This window comes from Camelus ferus, chromosome 6, assembly GCF_009834535.1.
Source record: "Camelus ferus isolate YT-003-E chromosome 6, BCGSAC_Cfer_1.0, whole genome shotgun sequence".
NCBI classification, from domain to species: domain Eukaryota; kingdom Metazoa; phylum Chordata; class Mammalia; order Artiodactyla; family Camelidae; genus Camelus; species Camelus ferus.
In genome coordinates, this window is record NC_045701.1 from 81501651 (window position 1) to 81523701 (window position 22051).

Here is a 22051-nt window from a genome sequence, read left to right on the forward strand (position 1 = left end):
ATCTCTTCTGTGAAAGTCAGGGCGCTTTCTTTTCCCTTTATCACGTGAGCCATTCCAGATGCTGCTTGTTTTCAGTACCGTAGCACCTGTTCTGCTCTCTTCCTCATTTACTTGTTTACTTTAGCGATTATAATATTAACTGTGGTATAATCTGTGAAGCCACTTCACTTACTCAACTTGAATTTGGTCTATTTTTCGGTGAACTACAATGTGTTTAATTTCCTCGACTATGGTTAGCTGCCAAATACAAAAAGCTCCCCCAGAAGACCAAGCAACAGAACAAAAAACCAAATGTTGATTGCTTACATATACCATAATTTTCTTTTACATTCATGTCTGAATAAATATTTTTTGAAGAACACAAAGAGCACACTTCACCTTTACCAAACCAAGCTAACTCGTAGGCTAACCTGTACTGCTGGGCTCATGCAGACTGTCGTTCCAATTCTTACTCCTGGAGATAATGATTTCTAAGTAGGGTGTGGATGGGTTTATGATATAAGATTACCTGATATTCAGCTTGACTTACTCTGGCTATAACCTCATAAGGTTTTCCTTCTTCTAATTATAAAAAGAAAAAAAGTGATGATTCTTCCCCTATTTCAACACAGGGATGTTATGGAGTTGCAGACGAAGTTTAAGCAAGATTCATTATGGATAAATTCTCTGGAACAAAGTTGCTCTATCAGAAATGTCAGATATGCGTAAGAGTGTACATGTTAATATTAGTGTATCCGCTTTCACATCTGGCCTATTAGTACTTTTCAAGTTCCATTCAATATAAACTTTGCAAGCATACCGTTCTTAGTATTTATTTGTATGATCCCTTGAATACTGGACTGCAGAGTCAGATGAAAGCACTCAAATTAATTGACATCATAGTCAAAGATTCTTACCACATTTCAAATTGATCCTACACTGAGGAGTTGCTTCCATTTTTTTCTTTTGAAGGTGGTTTATAGTTAAGTTGAAAAATAATAGTGGAGACTAAGTAATAAAATGCGGAAAATGTTAATTACTTAAAAGAAAACAAATGATTAAAAACATGTCTATAAACTCTATGGCTTACAGAGAGGCAGTGAGTGTAGCTGTTAAGAGGACAGGCGTTAGGGTCAGTCAGCTTGGTTATCTCAGCTATTTCATTTAAATGAAAACTAATAACACTTCTGGGGCAGTAGACCATAGCACTTAAGAATGAGAGCTTGAAAATTTATAAGGAAATGCACTGAGTTAAGGGCAGTCAATACAATTCTGAAGAAGTTACAAAGTTCGAGAACTTATACTTCTAGATATTAAGATACTACAAAGCCACAAGTAAGAGAATGTGGTACTGGCACAAGGGCAAATAGATCCATGCTAAATAACAGAGTCCAGAGAGGAGTTGCTGTTATAGTCTCTCAAGTCTAAAGGTAGTCCAGAGGCAGAATTCCTTCCTCCTCAGGGAATCTCAGTCTTTTTCTTATGTCCTTTAACTAATTAGATGAGGCCCACCCACATTAGGGAGAGTCATCTGCTTTACTCAAAGTCTACTGATTTAAATGTTAATCACATCCTAAAAACATCTTCACAGCAACATGTAGACTCGTGTTTGATGAAAAACTAGATACCATGGCCTAGTCAGGTTCACACATAAAATTAACTATCATACTTGCATTAGGCAAAGATTTCTAAGAAAAAGCCAAAAAAAAGGCTAAAGCTTTTGATAAATTGATAAATTGGACTTCATCAAAATAAGGAAAGAAAATGTAAAAAAATGGAAAATGAAAGTCACAGACTGGGGGTTGTATCTGGAATACACAGCAATCTCTTACAACTCAGTAATTTTAAAAAATGAATAGAAATATGGGCAAAAGATTTGAACATACACTTCATTACAAGAGATATGGATGGCAAACAAGGATAAAAACCCCAACTGTTTAAGTCATTAGTCATTAGGGAAGTATGAATTAAAAGTACAATGAAATACTACTATACCCCTGTTAGAAATGGCTAAAAACTAAAACAAAACAAAAAATTAACAATACCTAGTGCTAGTAACAATGTACAGCAACTGGCAGTCTCATGTTCTGCTAGTGGGAATGCAAAACGGTACAGCCACTGCAGAAAGTAGTTTGCCTGTTTCTTTATAAAATTAAAACGTACATCTACCATGTGACTCAGAAATCACACATATTAACTCAAAAGAAATGAGGACAAATATCCAAACAAAAGCCTGAACACTAATGTTTATATAGTGGTATTATTCATAATCACTCCAAACTGGAAACAACCCAAGGTCCATAGATAAACAAACTATGGTACACCTATACAACAGAATGCAACTCAGCATTTAAACGGAATTAACCCTTGATATGTGCGTCGGCATGGATGAATTTCAGATGCATTATGTGAAGGGAAAGGAGCCCAACAGAAAAGATTACAAAGTGTATGATTCCATTTACATGACTGGAAAAGGCAGTAATATAGGGGTTTAAAAAAACAAAACAGTGGTGCCAGAGACTGGGAGTAGAGGGAGGGAACTGAAAGGACAGGAGTATTTTGTATGTTGATTGTAGTGCTGGTTACACAACTGTATATATTTGTCAAAACTCGTATAACTATAATACACCTATTAGAGAATTCTACAATCTGTAAGTTATACCTCGATAAACCTGATTTTAAAATATTGACAATGAAAACCAAAAAGGTGAAAAAATATTACATTAGGATAAAACTTAGGGAAGAAAAATAAAAATATGAGTTCAAAAGGAAAGGATGTAAAATTTCAAACTGGTAAAGAACCATTCACATAATTTTAAATGCTTGTTGTTCACACATTTTTGAAAGAAAAATGATGAGTGTCAAGTCACTGTAGTATGTAGGTTCCACTGGATACATTTAAGAATGACATAACAGTTTTCTTTTTAAATGTCAATGTGTACAACACACTGGAAATTATATACTTTGCAACCATTAAACTTTGAAAAGTTATAGCCATCAACCTATAAATACACAAAGAAAAGCATAGCTTTTAAGAATCCTCTTAGGGAAATAGTTCTAGAACACAGCTTCCCAAAACTCTGTCACAGATGGTTTGCATGTGTGCCAAGATATTGTGCCCCAAAGTCTCTTGGGCAGGCAGGCTGTTTGCCTTCAGCCAAAAGCAACTTGTCTGTTTACCTAAATGTGCTTTATAAATAATCTCATTGTCTTTGAATGCAATAAGGTGAAAAAGATTGTAAGACACTGCCCTAGAGAAATTCTTGCAAATGTGTACAGATGGAAAGATACAAGAAAACCTGCTGCAGCATTAATTGAAATAGTGATAGTGAGTAACTGAAAGCAGCCTAAATGTCCATCCACAGGTGAATGGACAAATAAAATGTAGAATTACCTTTCAATGAGATTTTACGTTCCAGTGATAATAAATGAACTACAAGAGCTCCATGTATCTTTATGGATGGATCTCAAAAACCTAATGAGTGTAAAAAATCAAGGTCATGATTACATACAATATGATACCATGTATAAAACATTTGAAAACATGCAAAGCAGGATAACATACCGTTAATGAATAAATATCTATGCAGTAGTATTAAAACATGCACAAGATTGATAACTACCAAAATATTGATCACATGGTTCTCTCTAGAGAGAAAGGGTGAGGAATTAGGGAAGGATACACACGGGTTTTCAACTTTTTGGGTAATATTTGATTTTTTAAAAAATCTGAAGCAAATATGACAAAATTTAAAACTAAAGAAAGCTAAGTAACTAAAATGCAAGTGTTATATTACTATCTGTACTGTTCTGGATTTAGAATATTTCCAGTGGACACAAAACAATGAAACTATGTATTTGGTATCCTGAAATTTGTCAGGAGTCCTGATTTACTGCAGATGTAATGATTTATAGCACATACAGAATCTTCAGGGTCCAAAGGATCAGAATACTTGATCAAGCCTAGAGAATACATATACACATTATTAATTTTTTAGTTAGCTAATTACTGGAGCCTAAAGCCAAGGTCAGTCTGGAACTCCTCCTCAAATTCTAAGAAACCCAATGGAAATCTGACACGTTTGAATTGATATAGACCAAATATCATATCTAAGATAAAAAACTTAATTATCTGCAGTCTTTAATAAATTAATTTGCTGATTCATTCAACAAGAACTAAATAACCACGTGCTTTGTGCTAACTTGAACGTCCAGAGGTAACCAAGACAGAACAGACACATACATCACTGCTCTCGTGAAGTTTTATAGTCAAGTGTAAGAAACAGACAATAAGTAAACGAAGTAAAAAGACTGTCTTGGAGACTGGTAAATGCCATGAATGACGTAAAACTGGGAGGTAGAGATTCACTGTTGAGGGGAAGAGTGATAGCGTGAAGCCACTTTGGATACAGAAGGCCTCTCTGATGATGCAGCGTTTAAACAGGGAACCGTAGGGCAAAGACCCAGAATAGAAGGTAGCAAAGGTAACAACCAGACCCAGGGGACCCCATAAGCATAGCAAAAGAAACGGAAGCTTTCCAAGCCTATGGAAATACAAGGACATTTATTATCACGTAGTAGTTTAAAAGTTTTACAATTCCTTTTAAAAAGTTAAAACTAGAAATAACTTGTTTCATATCCATGAGCACTTAAAGTATCACATCTCCGTTCTCCACCTTGACTTTTTACCTGGTATTTCAGTAAAAAAGGTTCTTTGGTATTACACTGAAATAAAATAATACTGAAAATAAAGTAACAAGGAATCGTCAAGGTATTTACTGAATGACACCAGTAAAAATCAACTTTTGTGTAACATATGTGCTAACCATTTAGAAAAGACAACAGACTGTAAATATATTCTTGGGAACAGGTGTTATGGAATAAAGCAAGCACGCTCAGGCAGGGATCAAAAAAGCAGGTGACTATGAACAGTAAACTAATATTACAGTAAGACATTAAACATCTGTATCATATTTCAGCACATGTGTTAACACTCAAACTTTTCTCGAAGCTATAATGTATTTTCTTGGGAATGGATATAGCGAATAGTGGAGTTCTTCATTTCAATCAGAAAAAAATAATCTAAAGTAGACTTAGGCACACTCAATCAGCTGTATTAGTTATTAGTTATATCCCAGATGGCCATCTAGGGGCCTTTAAAAGCCATTCCCTACGTCACCGCCTAATACACGGAGGTAGACAATATGGTTCACACAATGAGAATTACATGGAAGGAAGCAAAACAGAAAATGCTGCTGTCTTTCCTCATTATACCACAGTGCAGTGATACCTTCTCTGCTTGCAGTTATAATTGCTACATCTCTGAAGATACCAAAAGGAAGCATAGACAGAATAGTGAAACTAAAATTAGTGACCAAGGACCAGAGAAGTCTTCTGTAGGAAGATGGGGAAAAAAGAAAAAAACCAACTCAGAGCCTCTAATTCAGAAACACAAAGGCTGAGAAAAGCCAATGGGATCAGGAAAAGTTTGCATGTGATGATTAGAATCAATTTCCAAACCTGAAAATTAAGAATCATGAAACAACACTGAAGATTAAAAGAAGTTATATGAAGACAATTTTTAATCACAGTTGTATGGAAACATATGAAACATCTTATCCATGAGGTGGAACAAGATGAACATAGTTTTAAAAAATCAATAAAGTGTTTGGTAAGTCATGGATTCTGAAGCCTGGATTTGAATTCGGATTTACTAGTTACTAGTTGTGCAACCCTGGACAAGTTTCTTAACCTCTCTGTTTCTCATCTATGAAGTTGTTGTGAGGGTGAAATGAATAAATGAATAAATAACAGAGCTTGCCACATAGTAAATGCTTAAAAAAACCTTAGCCACAGCTCCATGTGCAGAAACAAGTTAACATATCAGGTGTGATTGCCATCTTGCTTATAAGGATGGCCCTTGGCTGGCATCTGGGAACCTGGATTTCTGGACGCTTCCCACCAGCATTAACTCATACGAGTGGGTCACTGTGCCAAAAACTGTTTGTGCAACAATATAGTTTATGTTGAACACCTGCTTTCCTTCTGGGAGTCTGGAATTTTGGTACATGCCAGGCAGAGACGGCCTATGTGATCATCCCACAATAAAAATCCTGGGCACTGAGTCTCTAACGAGCTTCCCTGGTTGGCAACATTCCACACATGATATCACAACTTGTTGGAGGAATTAAGCACGTCCTGTGTGACTTCACTGAGAGAGGACCCTTGGAAGCTTGCACCTGGTTTCCCCTGGACTAAGCCCCATGTGCTTTTCTCTTTGCTAATTTTGCTTTGTATCCTTTCACTGTAACAAATTGTAGCCCAAAGTACATTTGTATGCTGAGTCCTTCCAGCAAATAATCAAAATTGGTGGTGGTCTTGGGGACGCATCAACATACTCAGCCATAGATTACTATCATCAATTATTTTATATTAAGTTTGAGTATAGTAAAAAATACATTTTAATAAATCCGAAAGTCAAATTCAAGAAAAGTGATTTTTAGGTATAATACCTTGATGAAAATAGAAAACACTGTATTGTTTCTTTTCATAAGTAAATGATGAAATAAAAAAGTTGAGATTCAGTAACATGTTCATTAAATTATATCACTATTTCCTGATAAAATGCTTTTATGTCACATGAAAATATTTAGCTGTTACACCTTTCTAAGTGATATTCAAGGCAAGAAAAATAAATGGTCAGAAATACTTGGGCACATCCTTCAAATAGCAATAAAAGATACAGCAAAACTAAAGTGCCAGAATCACTCAATTATAGAAATGCATCACTAATTTTATATATTTTCTATGTATCTTACAAATAAGTGGTTAGTCCTTCCCAAAACTTAATAAATCCAATGTTCTGTCCAAACTTAATAAACCGAATGTCCTGTCTAATAAGTAAGTATTTGGAAAAGAGAATTTACAGAAAAAGTACTTAATAATTCATGTGAATTTCTGTTTTTGGATAGTCAGATGAATTCCTCCACTGAAAAAAAACCAAAAATGGTAAATAAGATACTAAAACAAAACTACCTTAAAGACCGTGAGTTAAAAAGATAGTGGGGGCAAGCCATATTCTCGAGGCAGCCCAAATCCAAAGAGTTTGGCGGGAAGTCAGCATGCCAAAGCTACGTTTGCCCTGAGGGTATTGGTCCATAGCTGCATTTGAGCTTTGGTTTGATGGCTTCATGGGAGAAGATCCAGGGCTTGCCCAATATGGATCATCTCATAGGATAACTTCCTCACATTAAGCTGATACCCAAAGATAACATGAAAGTAGTCTTGAGAGAAGAAGTAAAAGAAAAATAAAAAGAAAAGAAAACAAAGTTAAGCCATCTCTGAAAGGTTATGGCTGCTGTCTGCCCTCATGTAGGCTGGTACCTTGGATCTAAGCATATCTTGAGTGGGTACAGAAATTTCAACCTGTGAACTTGTTTTAACATGGTCCTGTACTGACAGTACACACACATACACAAATATCTTAAGCAAAATATTAGCAAACTGAATCCATGTATAAAAAAGATAATAGCATGACCAAATTGTGTTTATACTAAAATATGTCATTCAGCATATTAATAGATTAAAGAAAAAAATCATTACCTTGATACAGAAAAAGTATGTAATAAAATTTAATGCTTATTCTTGATAGACTAGGAAGAAACTTCTTTAATCTGACACAGGATCTAATTATAAAACATCTATAAATACAATTGAAATAAGTGATAAAATGTTGAAGTCCTTCTTTCTCCCTGAGTCTGGGAACAAGACAGCATCCCCACTAGAAGTTCTAGCCAGTGTAATAAGTCCAGAAAAAGAAATTAAAGACAGGATTGAAAAGGAAGAAAGAAAATGTTACTCTTTTACACTGACATCATAATTTTCCTAGAAATACCTTTAAAAATCTACAGGTAAATTTAATAAGGTTGCTAGACATAAGATCAATATATAAAAATCAATTACATTTCTATTTAATTTTTTCTACAAGTAATTTAAAAAACAATTTTCAAAAGCTACCATTTTAACAGCTACAAAACTATAAAGTATTTTATTATTAACTTGAAAATTGCTAAGAGACTAAATCTTAATTGTTCTCACCATAAAAAAAAGAAACAATCATTATGTGACCTGATAGAGTTGTTAGCTAACACTACAGGAGTGGATCATATTGCAAAAATATAAATGTATCATATCAACATACTATATACTTTAAACTTACACAAAATTATATGTCAATTATATCTTAATAAAAAAACTATAAAATATGTAGGAATAAATCCAACACAAAAAGAGAAAAACCTATTTGCAATATAGAGTAGTGATTAAAAGCACAAACTATATCCAGGCACCTTGTTTTGGAATCCTATTTCTGCCATTTACTAGCTGTGGGATCTTGGGCAATTCAATTAACCTCTATGTGCCTCAGTTTCCTGTATGAAATATCATGTATTACTAGGACTACTTCATAAGGTTGTTGGGAAGACTGAATACAAAGTAACAGAAGGAGGCCTGGAACACAGGAAACCCTTAGAATGCTTTATTAAGTGAAAACCAATATGATTATAGTGATGATAGTGGTAGTATTATGGTGTAGAAAACTATAAAATTTTTCTGAAAGGCTTTAATGAATACTTAATTAAATGGAAAATATACCATGTTCATGGATAGAAAGACAGTAGCGTTAACATGTCAATTCTCCAGAAAATTGATCTGTAGATTCATTACAATGTTAATTAAAATGTGAACAGGGCTCTTGACTCTCAACAAGACAGTTCTAGAATGTATATGGAAAAGCAAAAAGCTGGGTATAATCAATACAACGTTTAAGAACAAAAGTAAAGTAGGTGACTCACCCTACAGATAGTAACATTTTATGAGGACAGTGTGGTTAAGTGACCAAAGGAACAGAATATAAAATTCATAAGTAAGGGCAACATGGCAGGGTTATAGAGGAAAGTGGGTACGATCAGTAAAAAGAGCTGAAAACATTGGTTATCCACATGGAAAAACAGTGAAATTAGGTCCCCACATACTATGCCATACTCAAAAATCAACTCTAGAAGAATTAAGGACTTAATTTTCAAGAGCAAAACTTTAAAAAAATTATGAAGAAAATACAGATATTTCTTTAACCTTGAGATAAGGAGGGGTTTCTTAAATAAGACATAATCACTCTACCACAAAAAAAAAAATGCATAAATTCAATCAAACTAAATTTTACTTCTATTTCAAAAGATACTTGAAGAAAGTGAAAAGACAAGCCACAGACATTTGTTAACCAATGAAATATTTGCATCAAGAACATATACAGATACACTTTACTAAATATAAAATAGATTAACAACAAAGACCTCCTGTATAGCTCAGGGAACTATATTCAATTTCTTGTTATTAGCTGTAATTGAAAAGAATCTGAAAAAATATAGATATCTACGTATAACTGAATCACTTTGCTGTAGACCTGAAACTAACATTGTAAATCAACTACACTTCAATAAAAAACAAGAATTAAAAAATATATATATAAATAATATGTTCAAATCAACAGAAAGTGCAGAAGAAAAAAGAATGGGTAAGAACCATGGACAGATCTACAATATACAGATAGACAAGATACAGATACACAATAAATATGAAGTGACATGACAGATGAGTTGTTGTAAATCAGGGAATACAAATCAAGTTCACAATGAGATATTATACCCACCCCAGTGGAAAAGATGAAGAAGTCTGACAGTATCAAGTGTGGGAGTAGATGCAGGTTAACAGATTCTCTCACAAACTGATAATGCGAGAAACACAAATGATTTGGAAATATCATTTGGTGTTATGATATTTTGGCATTAAGTCAACTTTTGCATACCTTATCATCTAGGTACATACCTAAGAGAAACACTTCCACATAGCCACCAGGAGTTATGATACAAGACTGTACAATATTATTAGTAACAGCAAGAACAAACAAACAGAATTGGTGGGGAAGAACTAAATGCTCATCAACAGGAGAATAGATAAATTACGGTAAATTCATGCAAAAGAATGTTATACACATTTCAAATGAATGTATTAGAACTACACACAAAACAGGGATAAATATTAGAAATATATTATTGAGAGAAAAAAACAAGTCACAAAAGACTATATACATTTAACATCTTTTTAATATAGTTTTAAAATAAGGAAATTAAACATTAGGGAAATATACAGGGTGTGTGTTTATACATGTATATTTATGTATGTATGCATGTATTTTTAAAGCTGGGTAATAATAAACACTCAATTCTGGATGGAAAGTCACAAGACCCTTTTAGTATGCTCAAGTGATACTACTTAGATTCTCTGCATAATTTTAGACTTTGAACATGTCAACACCTATAAAAGAGAAAGCCCTATACTTTCTCTATTTTCAAGTTTCCTCTAAAACCTCTAGGAAAATATATATCCCAGATATTTATCAAAATATATCCTATTAAAAAAAAATGACACTCCACAAACAGGTGAAAATTTTTTGTGACTCATAAATGAGAAAAGATTAGTACTGTGAATATATAAAGAGCCCCTGTAGATTAATATAAAAAAGACAACTATTTATATGTGGGCCAATAATATAAATAGGCAATTGACAGAACAGGAAACCCAAATGGCTAGCAGACATGAGGCTGAACTTTACTAGTAATCAGGGAAATTAAAATCACAGTAAGATGCCATTTCACACCCATCAGCTTGGCAAAACCAAAGAGTTTGATGACAAGTGTTGAGGAGGATGAGGATAGAAAGGAATTCTGATGCACTGACAAGACAGAATGTGAAAGACCACTTAGGGAGCAAGTCAGGTTGCAGACATGCGTGGCTAAGACCCTGCCAATCCACTCCTCTGTATGTGTGCTCTACAGAATCTCTCCCACATGTGGACGAGGAGACACTTGTGAGAATATCCACCGTAGCACATCTGTGATGATGACAAATGAGTCTGTCAACAGGAGAATGGATATATAAACTATGGGATGCTTATATAAAAGAAAAAAATGTTCTGGGGAAACCTTTCTTGCTGTTTTTATTTCCATGGAGAGGAACCTCTTTTGGAGTAACATTCCCAGCCTCTCTCCACCTCCTCACTCAGTCCTCCTAAAAAGTGACATTCAATTGGTGCCCCCTCCTCTTTTTCTCTAAAAGAGCCACCTGATTGCGAGGGGTGGGCATAAACACTGCTCTGCTCCATAATGCCGTGGGGCAGACCTCATGTGGGGAGTCCCAGGCTAACTACACGGCCTGTGATTAGAAGGATAAACCTATTTACTTCTGGCTGCTTCTAGCAAGCCCATTCCCCCAAGAGAGCTACCTCACAAATAAAGCTGATATCTCTAACACTTGCCTCTATCTCTTAATTTATTCTAGGTGGCAAAAGAGGGTGATAGTTATTGTGCCCTCTCCAACCCTAACAGAATACTATACAGCAGAGAAAATAAATGAAAGATACACGTGTTAGTGTGGCAGAGTCTTTAAAATATAGTAAGAAAAAAAGCAATTTGCATTTATGTAGTAAGCTTGAAAGACAAACAAAACAATACTATGTATTATTTAAAATAAATAAATCTATATCATAAAATATAAAGACACATATAAATGATTTAAAAAATTCAGGATAGTGATGATCTCTTGGGGAGAGGAAGGGAAGTGAAACCAGGCAGGGTTACCCAGGGGGCTTCTCAGCCATGTTTGGAATGGAATGTTTTATTTCTTAATCTGGGCGGGACATAGATGGATTTTTTTTCTGCCTCAAATATTTCATATATACACACACACACTCTTACGTGCCACAGGCACATCTACAAGAGGGTAAGGAGCAGAGCTGCAGAAGCTCTGAGAGCTGCCTAAAGTGTCCTGCCCTGTTAGCCAGGCCTTGCCAGCTCTTTTCCAGACCCCCTGGAACCAAGCCAGTGGGAAGAGGGATTGCCTGCGCCTAGAGATGGATACTAAACGTAGTGCTGGCTTCTACAGCTTTACTCTAAACAGGAGGAAAATATATTAAACCACAGAATCAGGGAGAGTTAGAAAGGATAAAGCAAGACAAGCATCCAAGGAGTGGAATTCCTAGCCATTCAAATCATTTGAAGGCTTCTAGAATTTACTTTTGTCAGAATGAAACCCGAACTATTGACTTAAAAGAAAATAATAACAAAATCTTTTTATTAATGATCTCTGAAGGAAGATTCAACAACTGTTCTTAGTAATGCATCTTGATGTCTTATAAATCACTAGGAAGTTTAATTCAGTGGAAATTTTAAGTCAGTATATTATGACTACATATGGTCTGAAGATGCAGAGAAAGGAGATAATCTGTATTATTTCCTGACTCCCTAGGCTAAATCCGACACTGAATCATCACCATAATAATAGAACAGAGTTTACAAATCTATGTTGCTTCATTGAAAAGAATAGATATTTTTTAAACTTTAATATATTTTATTAAATTGTTAATTTTGAACAACTTCTTTCCTCCAGAAGAGGAGGTATTCAAATGATAAACTCTTTTTGGCCTGATGCACATGCAACCCTCAAAACCATTTTTTCTTGTCTTGTGTCTCCAAAGGAGAGGAACAAATGAAGACTATGTTAATACCACAAATCACTGGCATTTAGACTAGATGTCCGGTCCTTACACACGGTTTACAATTTGTAACCTAGGGATAAATTAGATGTTAGAAAAGGTAGCTGACCACTGTTTGAAACAATAGACACAATCCAGTAAAATTGCTTTCCAGCGAAAGTCTATCACATTTTCTGCTGTATCCGTCTTTAACTGCTCAATAGACTCATCAGTTTCTTGTGCCCAAATGGACTCAGAAAATATCTGCTGAACTGAATTTAAATGATAATTAAAAAGAAACAGGAGAAGATGGTGAGGATTCAGGAAAGGATTCTACAACCCCCAAGCAAGACTGCAGACTGGGAATGCTCAGGAAGCCTACCTGTCTTGAGGACTCTAATGGCTTTCTTTAACCCTTTATCTCCCTGTTGACAAGGTATAGAAACTGAATGAAAAGCACTGCCTGCCATATTGGTAAACAAAGGATGCTGTGGCCATCAGGTCATCAGCCACTGCCACCACCCCCTGACAGTGAGAGGAGGTGGACAAGCAGGCAGCCAGCCTCTGCAGCCACCCTCAACGGTGCACCCTGAGGGAACTCAGGATGGGAAAGCAGAGGACATTGGCCCTAGAGAGCTAAGTGCAGATCAAAGGAATGATTTCAGTGAGCCCAGACCTTTGTACCTTCCCATACATAGAAAAGCGCTGAATTCCTTAACTTGAGGTGTCTGGTTTTCTTTAATTAACAGTAATCTTTTGATGTTCGGACTACCTGGTCTTGGTTATAAAAAAAACTCCTATATATCCTGGCCTCTGCCTTGCCTGGATGGAACAGTCTCTTAGAGCAATCTGAGAGGCTGTGTCCTGCGCTCGAATCCTTAGGAAGTCCACCGAATAAAACATAACTCAACTTTTAGGTTGTGCATTTTATTTCAGTCGACAAACCATAAGTGATAATTAATAATGATTAACAATAATAATTGTATAATACTTACACAATATGCTGAGACAGTGTGATACAGTATATAGAATAAAATAATACAATATAATATGGGGCAGCATCCATGAATCAGACATCTTCTTGCCTTATCTACCTTTCAAATTTCACCTCAGATCTCCCTGGCTCTCACTCATTGCAATCCAGCCATTCTGGCTTTCTTCTAGTTTCTCACCCATGCCAAGTTTATCCCCACCTGAGAGCCTTTTTAACTGCTTTTCCTCTTTCTGGGTGGCTCTCCTCCCAGATGGCAATCAGCTTTTCACCAGTTAGGTCTTATTCCAACGTCACCCTCCCTGGCCTCCCTTATCTAAAACTACCCCCGAGTCAGTCATTCTTTCCTTTGTTCTGTTTTTCTTTCCCTGCAGTACCTTATCCCCACCTGAAATTAACTTGTTTGTTTATGCTCTTATTGTCTGCCTTCTTACAACTAACTGTGAACTCCTTGAGACCAGGGAGCTTGTTTGCTTTGCTTATGAACCCAGAAAGATACTAGGCACACAGTAGGTGCTCAGTAACCATTTAATGAATGGATTAATGAATACATGCCTGCTCAATTTAAAATTCCTCAATTTCAAGGCTTCGAAGAATGTAACAAATGCATTCCCTATTTTATCAAATTCAAAATCTTGCATATTGGGTTTACTTAAAATGGGGGAGGGGAGAAGAAAACAGAGTACTTAGGATGAATATTAGAGAGCCGATCCCACTGCAAACGCCACTGTCGTGAATGCTATTATTTAATTTACATATTTTAATCACACTGATCTGGATCCATTAAAACCTAAAAATAAATCCTTCCACTATTTTTACAGTAGGCACTAATTTAATTTTATTCTGTCACTAGAGCTATTACATTATTTTCTATCCAAATTACCTTGTACTTTTCTAGCAATGATAGGCGCTATCTCAATATGGTACAGGTGTTCTTGTAGCCTGAGAGACAGAAAGAGGCGAAACACAGCATGAACATACACGACTGAATAAAATGCTTATAAAGTGTGATTCCTTCTCTCAGCCAGAAAAACGAGACACAATACATTAGGTCAATCACTGGGAGTAAAAGCCCACGAGCGATGCCCCTGTGTTATGCATGAATCCGGCTGTCTTACACGTCTACTAGAATTAGAATAACTGTGTTTTACTGAACACACATTTAAAGGAGAAGGCTATCCCTTAAAAAAAATAAATTCAGGAGTCATTCAAACACAATTTTACTGGCGCCGTTTCAGAATCTAACTATCGTGAGGTATTCCAAGTTAAATTTAAAACTCCTCATTTTTCAAGCTGACCTGTTACAACTAATAGGTTTTAAAATGATGAACAGCCGCAGAACCATAAAAAATATTCCACTTTTATAAAACCAAAGATCATTCTGTCTGAAATGAAGGTTCATTTTTAAAACATCATGCACTTGGGGGGAAAAAAAAGTCATATACTCCTGGCAGCGATGGCCATTTCCATGAAAGAAAATGTTACCGGGATACAGCAGTGGCACAGAAGTGAAATACACACTGTCAAAGAAAAGCTGTTCTGCTATTTGGCAAATACAGAGCTTGTTTCCATATAATGGGTAGGGGAGAAGGGGAGGGGAAACCCCAGGATTATGTCCAGGAAATTAGAAGAGACAAGACAGAACTATGGTATTAGGGCATGGAATAATCACAATTTATTATCTGCTTTTAAGACCATTTCTACAGAAGTGTAGAACTTCAAAATGCAGTAAGACTATGGTTAAAGAAGCATCTCAAACCACATCTCCCATTTGCATGCAGTAGGACAAAAACTCAGGGGCTAGTGAGGCAAAAGGCATGGTTTCTGATGGGATGCTTTATAGGGTGGAGGGGTTCTCAAGATCACCCTCGAGTCTGATGATTTGCTGCTTTTTGCTATGTTCTTTGGTCAAAGTAAGTTACAAGGTCAGCTCAAATTCAGAGAAAGAGAGAGAGAGAGAAATAAATGCCACCTCTTGACAACAGGAGAGCCACGCTGCTTTGCAGAAGCCCGCAGCAATGAGGTGAGAGGGAGGGGTTGTGGCCATCTCTGCAAACCCACGACACAATTGGTGAATGCGTGTGGTCCTTCTCCAGTGAAGTGGGTCTCTGAATAATAAGGTCGTAGTGGATTATTGGGAGATCTCTCAACTCACTGAGTTCAGTGTGAGAGATTTGTTATAGAGACCTTAAAAATTCCTATCCCCATGCACGTACTTGGGACAGAGACCTGCACTTTGGGGTATACAGCAATGTTCCAGAAGTTCACGAGGGGTCTAGTCTCTGCCCCTCAGCACCACTGAGAGACAGATCACACACAGGAGGAGCAATACAAGGCAGATGGCATGAGCTTAGAGCAAAATGAGATGGTATAGAAAGTACCATCCCAAGTGCTGGGAAGAGGGGATGCTCACTGAGGAGTGGACTGGTCAGAATGTGTGACAGAGGAGGGCACCCGACCTGACCCTGAGGGAGGAGCAGGACTCACAGAGCAGGGGGCCAGGGAGGGGACATCCCAGAAAGGAGCCACTGGGCACAAAGGGGGCCACGTGGAAAAAGAGCATGGTGTGTTTAGGTAACTAGTTTATCAAGACGGAAGTGAGCACAAAAGAGGAGAGGAGCCAGAGGGTAGCCAGCCTTGACTACCGGGTTTGACCTTACAAATGCTGGAGAAGATGTGGAGAAAAGGGAAACGCTGGTTGTGGGAATGTAATTTGGCACAGCCACTATAGAAAACAGTATGCAGGTTCCTCAAAAAACTAAAAGTAGAATTACCATATGAACTGCAATTCCACTCTTGGGTATATATGCAGAAAAAATAAAAACACTAATTCGAAAAGATACATGCACCCCAGTGGTTCACAGCTATTCACAATAGCCAAGACATGGAGGCAACCTAAGTGTCCATCAACAGATGAATGGATAAAGAAGATATGTCATATATATACACAATGAAATATTACTCAGTCACAAAAAAGAATGAAATTCTGCCATTGCAGAAACATGGATGGATCTAGAGAATATTACGCTTAGTAAAATAAGTCAGGAAGAGAAAGACAAATACTGTACAATTATTACTTACATGTGGAATCTAAAAATAATACAATTGAATACATATGCAAAACAGAAACAGGATCACAGATATAGAAAACAAACTTTGATTACCATAGGAAAGGCAGAAGCAGGCAAGGGTACATTAGGAGTATGGGATTAACAGATACAAACTACTATGTATAAAATAGGTAAGCCACAAGGATATACAGTAAAGCACAGAGAGTTACAGCAATTATCTAGTAATAACTCATAATGGTGCATAATCTGCAAAAAAATTGAATTGCTGTGTTGTATACCTGGAACTGATATAATACTGTAAACCAACTATACTTCAATTAAAAAAAAAAGTTTGACCTTTAGCCTCTACACTTAGATGTGAGGCCTGGACCCCTGGACTAGGGTGATGGGAAGAGGGCTGACAGCAGAAAGACACTGAGCAAGCAAAGGGACTTGGTGATTGAATGGATTTAGAGCAAGGACAGAAAAGGAAAAATCAATGACTGCAAAAATGAATCTGAGAAAATCTTGGTATCACTGACAGAAATAGAAAAAAGAGCTGACTTGAGGACAAGGCTAACGACTTTCACTTTAAATATGATGAACTGAAGGTGACAACAAGCAACTTGAAACATTTTCAGCTACGTATTAACTATGAGACTTTGGGAATATTATTTAACTTCTCTAAGCTAGGTTTTCTCATCTACAAAATACGAATAAGAATAGTATACAACTCATCAGGTTACTGTGAGGACTGAATGGAATAATGGCAATGCCCAGCACTCACTAAAGCACTTGAAAAATGACAGATATTTTGGCCATCATCATTATTCAGTTTATATTTGACAAACTTCCAACAACTCTTTTTTTGTCACAAGAATATGTGATACACCTTTTATCAGGGTGTTCTTCTCCCCAATACAACTGAGATAAGTTAAAATACTCTAACTGCAGACCGTATAAATTTGCCACAGCATTTACAACCTGGAGAAGGCTCTAATTCTATGACAAATTCATCACTGCAAACCATTAAACCTAGGATGTCAGCTGATCCAGCTGGATTAGATGTGAACATTTGATGGTGATGGTTTTCCCTAAGAAGCAGTAGGTTTACATGGGGCCTTATTACATTGAAAAAATTGAAAGAAAAATCTTGTACATGATTTAATAATAATTTGCAACAGACTAAGGATCTCATTGAAATGAAAGTTTTCTGCTTTGCTTTGTTTGTTTCGGATAGAAGAAAATAAGATTAAAGAGTTTAAAATTCTATAGTAATAATGTAGTCATGAAGGGAACATTAGCCGTGGGGAAATGGAGAACAGGTAAATTCCAAGTAAATCTGGGAATTTAACATTGTAATTATTAGCAATACTGGGCTGTGAAACACAAATATCTATCATGTGCATAGTAGGTGCTTAATAAACACGTTAAATAATGCTGAATGAAATTGATGATGGTGATTGATCAAACTGATGATGAAAATGATGACCAAATTATTTGCTTTTCCACTTCTGGCCATTCACTCACTGTGCTATTAATCATAATTTTCTTTAAAGAGTAAGTAAACAAAAGGTAGGGAAACAGAGAATCAAGGTATTTAAAGCTTAAAGTCCTTTAGGAGAGGAAACTGAGGACCAGGGAGGTTAACAGGCTTATATAACATGAGACTTGAGCCTGAACAACTAACCAATAAGCCTTGTGCACATCCCACCAACCCACAATGGAGAAGAAAGAGTTATGGAGAAACTCAAGCTGGTCAATTTTGTGATTTGTTTGAAGGTCTAACAAAAGGTTGACATGAGTGATGGATTCTGAGAAATGTGGACTTCAATTATTTAAGCCATAAATGTTTCCCATTATGATGTTTAAACAGTTCACAATACTCTAAAATACAGATATATATATTTATTTATTTTATATATATATTTTGGCCATTAACACAGTCACATTTTATGGTATTGCAGTATGAGGTTTTTGATATTTTTTATCAAAAGATTTTATGACCAAATTGTCAGAAATCAGGGAATTTTATAAAAAGGGTGTACAATTCAGCTAGTGTTTCCATATATCCATAGCCTTAGGTCCATGAAAAGGGTTATAGCCATGGATTATATAGCTCTATTTTTAACTGTGAAAATTTATATGCTGTCCAGATCTTTATTCTATTGAAATTGAACTGGAAAGGCCCTTAAATAAAATGATTCCTTCAAAATCTATAAATTGTAGTCGATCTGATTAATAAAGAGGCTCAAAATCCCTTTCAAGGGGGCACGTGGGTAGAGATGTAAAAGGGAAGGAAAGGCAAAGATTCCTCCTTGCGTGACGGGTGTGCTTGCTTGTGTTTCCAGTCTGGAGTCAGACTGTCTGGGTCACAGCTAACTTCTATTAGTTAATGTGATCTTCAAACAAGTTAGCCGCTCTGTGCCTCAGTTTCCTCATCTGTAAAATGGAAGGGGGGGTACTGATAATAGTAGCCACCTCCTAGGAGTGTTGTGAGGATCAGAGTTAAGTCAAGCAAAGCATTTAGAATGGGGCTTGGCCCACAGCAAGCACTCGGTGTGTCTTGGCTATTTGCTCACACCCTCAGGTCTGCTTACCCACCTTTCCTGCTCCATCTCCCACTCTCCTCCATCCACTCTTGGTCCATCTCTCTCCTGGATGCCTTTCCTTCCAGGGATTCTTCAAATCCTAACTCAGTTGCTAAGTTCCTGGATTACTATGTCTGGAATTAAATCCTCTGGCTTCTTTCTTCTTCTACAGTAGGTACCATTTTCTACTTTCCCTTATAGTCATGCTGTTAAGGACTGCCCCGTCTGACTTACTCCTGTGGCCCTGAAACTACGCTTCTCTGTGCCTTGCACGTGGCACTCAGTAAGTATCTGTGGAATAAGCCAATATGCAGGGAGACTTGTCTTCTGCCTTATCAGCTGGTAGCTATTCTTATCACTATCAAGGAGGCCCACACTGCAAAGTGTAGGCATGACATCATGACTGTCTTCTGGAATAAAGTGTAATTTTTGAAATGCAAAGCTCATTTAATTTCATGAAAACAAGAATTTCTGGAACAAAATCAACCCAGAATAAAAGCTCAGATGTGAAATGAAGCCAGGTTGGTCACTACCTGCACTGGGCAGGGTGTAGAATGACTGTCATCTCTCGATTGCCCAAGGTGAAAAGGAGTGGCCCTTTCAAGATTCATACCAATTATCCCTGAAGTCAAAATTCTTTTCTGTTCTCCTGCTTCCTTCTCTAGGATCATCTAGACAGCTTTATACAAACATGAATAAACAGTGAGTGCCTACTATGGGACAAGCACAGTGTTTTATATGCAACCACTCATTTAATCCTTCAAACAAATCTATGATGTAGGTTCTCTTAATATCTATTATTTACAGATAAGGAAACTGAGGCACAGAGGAGTTAAGTAACTTTCCTAAAGTTTATCAGCTAGTTCAACTCATCTTATTTTAATCCATCTCACTCATTTATTGTCCTATATGAGAGTGGAAAGGGGATTCGGGTGGAATATCTGGAATATTCAACTGCTGGTGGGGAAAAGAGCCAGAAGAATTCTACAGGGTCAGGTCAGGTTAAGTCTGGTCAGGCTGGGCTGGACTGGACGTGCCAATTGTGTGGACTGCAATGAACTCAAGGAGTCAAAGGAACTCAGGCTAGATCCCCAAATCCTGGGGGATCCAGGTTGGTAGGACTCTCTGGGCAGTGGCAGAATGGGGGATCCAGCGGATATTCCAGATGACACATTCATTTTAGAGTAAGAGCTTGGGAGAAGGTGGAGTCCTGGCCTTCAAGACAGGAAGCCAGAAGAGAGGACTTAGAATTTGGGACAAGCCTTTGTGCTCATGAAGAAAATGCAAGAAGCTGGACGTGTTGAGCTGGACACACACTGCGGGGTTAAGGAAATTAGTCTGGGATGGGGGATGCTGGGATCAACCCAGACAGAGGTTACTCTTGTCACATTTTAATCTACCCTTCACACTGCAATAGGAGACACCAAGTAAACCACGAATCTGATCACGTTGCTACCCTACTTAAAACATTTCAGTGGCTTTCCACTGTCCTCAGGATCAAGTTCAAACTTCTCAGCAACTCACAAGGCCATTAGTGATCTGGCTTCGGCTCACCTCTCCAGTCTCATCACTCTGCATTTATCCTCCTGGCCCCACCCTTCCAGGCAAACAAAAAGAAGTATATTCAACAGCAGACTACCTGTACCTAACAACTTTTGGTTATTTAAAGGGCCAGGCTTTACCCCTGAGCTCTGCAGATGGGCTCTGCCTAGAACATGTTTTCTCTCTCTTTGCCTGGCTATTTCCATCCTTCAGGTCTCCCATCAGCCATCACTTCCTCTGAAGTCAGCCTCAGTGCCCCTTCCCCAACCTGCATTCAGCATCCTTCCTGTATATTCCCACAGTGCTTTGCAGTCGTCTTTCAGGATTAGCCATCTCAGATTCTAACTCCGTCTCCCCAACTAGACTGTAAGCTCCTAGAGGGCAGTGCAGTGTCTGTCTTGTTTACCTTTATATATTCCCAACATCTGCAGCATAGTAGATGCTAAGAAATATTTGTTTCCAAAATAAAGATATAAGCCTGAGGACAGAAGAGTGCAGGGCAGAGGCACCTGACCTAGTTTTCGGGGTGCAAAGAGAAGGTAAGAGTGAACGTTGCTCATTAAGTTTGAGTTGAGGACCACACATCCAAGCAGGGGCTCAGGGAGGATTTGGAAACATTACCAAACATGTACAGAGGGTCTAAATTTTAGTCACTGATTTGAAAGCTATACATAGTGTGTCCAATGTAGTCACAGAAATACAGGGTCTCTTGAGTGCCCATGTCCCTTCGAGGGCTGAGATCTCATGGAAGACAGGAGGGTCTGACTCAAGAGTTTTTATCACATGGGGAGAAGCAGGAAGAATGACAGGGAAGGGGGAAAGCAACATGAAGAAAAGTTAAACTACTGTCTCTTTGGAACTGACATGAGCCTACTAACAAGCAGACAGGAAAAAACAAAGAGGTAAATAAAGACACGCTGTGGTGTAATATTTGCATGTGGCAAAGGGGAAACCATAAAGGCCATTTTGTTTTAATCATTAACAAAAGTGCACCTAGCTCACATGCTAGGATCAGGCTTGAGGGGGAAAAAGACAAATTAATCTAAGGCAATTCATTTTGTGATGGCTTAAAGCAAACAACTTTTAGCAACCCTATGAAGCCAGCTAGTAAAATAAATAGAAATGAAGTCCAAGGAATTTAAACTTGAAAATTTGGGGGGGAAAAGAACTGCACAAAGCAAAACAGACAAAATACAAGGCTAACCAAACAAAAGCTAAATCAAATAAATAGGCACTGCCGTGTGCCCTGGAGTACTGCCAAGGAGAGTGAATTTCAACAAAGAATGCTTTCGCTACCAATTCGGAAAACTTC

At 37.2% G+C, this 22051-nt stretch overlaps 1 protein-coding gene across 8 annotated transcripts in view; it reads right to left on the bottom strand.

Moving 5' to 3' along the window:
• EFCAB11 (EF-hand calcium binding domain 11) overlaps window positions 1–22051 on the bottom strand; it is a 134586-nt gene that overhangs the window by 76262 nt on the left and 36273 nt on the right. The window lies entirely within an intron of this gene.